At 38.6% G+C, this 2,080-nt stretch overlaps 1 pseudogene; it reads right to left on the bottom strand.

Moving 5' to 3' along the window:
- Positions 1–542: 542 nt before the first annotated feature.
- On the bottom strand, positions 543–1,453 carry LOC124225660 (olfactory receptor 18-like; annotated as a pseudogene).
- Between the last annotated feature and the right edge of the window lie 627 nt (positions 1,454–2,080).

Raw genomic sequence — 2,080 nt, 5'->3', positions numbered from 1 at the left:
CAAGTCACATTTCAAGGAAATGCCTGACAAAATTCAACAGGTCTTCACCTTGGCTGCACATTAGATCCACCTGGGGTGCTGTTAAAACTGATCTTGCTCTTTTCACTTTCCAGTCCAATTAAATCATAATCTATGGTGGTGACTCAGGCGTGAGGATTTTAAAGCTCATCAGATACTTCTAGTATGAAGCCAAGATTGAGGACTAAAGACATACATTCTCTGATACAACCTGCATCAATTGATTTGATCAAAGCCAAAGTTTTATGGAAAACAGATATGGACAGTGAAAATGGTTGAAAACTGTATATATATTTAAAAGAGTGTTCTGAATTTCTACAGGATCCCAGGTCATAGGTGAAAAATATAGAGGATTCCATAGAGGTAAAAAGATTCAACTGTGCAGTGATTCTGACACATGTAGGATCCCAGAATACTTCTTTAATCCCATCAAAGATGAACCAACATAAGTAATTTTCAGATATGATAAATCAAGAGGAGTGAAAACCATGAGCTACAAAAATTATGATACCAAAGAGGAAGGTTTACCAATTCCAGATCTTTGGCTTTGCAATAATTTGTAATCCACTGAACAACCACAACAGCAAAAAAGCCCAAATATTGAGACTAGGCTGTTTTGTTGAGGAGACTCTCAAGGCCCTCTCAATGTCCCTGTTTGTCAGGCTGTAGATGAAGGTGTTCAGCATGGGGGTGACCACAGTGTACATCACCAAGGCCACTGCATCCTTCCTGGGGGAATGTGAACCCAGAGAACTGAGGTATTTCCCAAAGGTTGTTCCACAAAATAAGCAAACAACTGACAGGTGAGAGCCACACCTGGAGGTCTTTGTACTTCCCACTTGTTGATGAGACTCTCAAAATTGAGGAAGCAATTTGAGTTAAGAGAAAAGGATCCCTGTGAATAGAATACTGCCAAAGATGACACCAATACAATATATTAACATTTTATTGATGGAGGCATCATTACAGGAAAGCTTGAGGAGTTGAGGAGTATCACAGAAGAAATGAGGATTTCCACAATTGCGCAAAATGTTAGTTGCAACATCATTAAACAGTGCTGCTGGGAGTACAAAAGTCTGATCAAAATGATACCAGAACCAGGAAGCTACAGAGGAGGGCATTCATTATGACAAGGTAGTGTAAGGGATAGCAAATAGCTATGAACAGATCATAGGCCATCACAGTTAAGAGTAAACTGTCCAAACATCCAAAAAGATTAAAAGAGAAAAGACAACTGAATCAGGAAGCTTGCATAGAAGATGACTCTGCTATGAGTTTGAATGTCCAATATCATCTTTGGGACGATGGTAGAAGTAAAACTGATATCACCCGTGGATAGGATGGAGAGACAGAAGTATATGAGGGCTTGGAGGTGGGAATCAGAGCTAACAGTGAGGATAACAAACAGATTCCCCAGAATGATTAATGGGTACATGGACAGGAACAGGACAGGACAGGCCACAGTTCTGGATCATCTGAGAACCCAAGAAAGAGGAATTCCAAGACAACTATTAGATTCTGGGGTTCCACAGAGCAGAGACACCTTTTGGAAAATAAATGAGTTGATGTAAGAGAAACAAGTATACAGGTACCCATCATTGTGTCTGTGTTTTGGATTCAAGCAATTCAAAGATAAAGTATTCACACTTGAGGGCCATACCACTTTAGCAAAGCTTCTTGGTTGTGGCAAACACATTCTTCTTAGAACTCCTTCTCATTGGCTTTTGCTTCATTCACCTGTTTCTATATGCATCGACTTGGGAAAGACTGAGCTAAAGAAATTAGAGGTGTAAGGATAATTAAAGATTTTAAAAATCTATAAACAGACTAATATATCAGTTCCCTCCTTTGAAAGAAGAAAAAAGGAATAACAAATATCATCTGTCTTAAAGAAGAAAAATGTTTTAGTTAAAGGACACAAAATAAATTCCCTTGATTTGGACTATGTATAAACACCCTTTAAGAACTATTTAACAAAGTGTCTGACTCCATTTCTTGAATGTGATGTTTGGCTGCTAAGTTTTTAAGTCACACCTCTCTCTCTTACTCTTCTCCCAAACAT

Source organism: Equus quagga, chromosome 14, assembly GCF_021613505.1.
Source record: "Equus quagga isolate Etosha38 chromosome 14, UCLA_HA_Equagga_1.0, whole genome shotgun sequence".
Taxonomy (NCBI): domain Eukaryota; kingdom Metazoa; phylum Chordata; class Mammalia; order Perissodactyla; family Equidae; genus Equus; species Equus quagga.
This window is presented reverse-complemented; position numbering and strand designations above follow the sequence as displayed.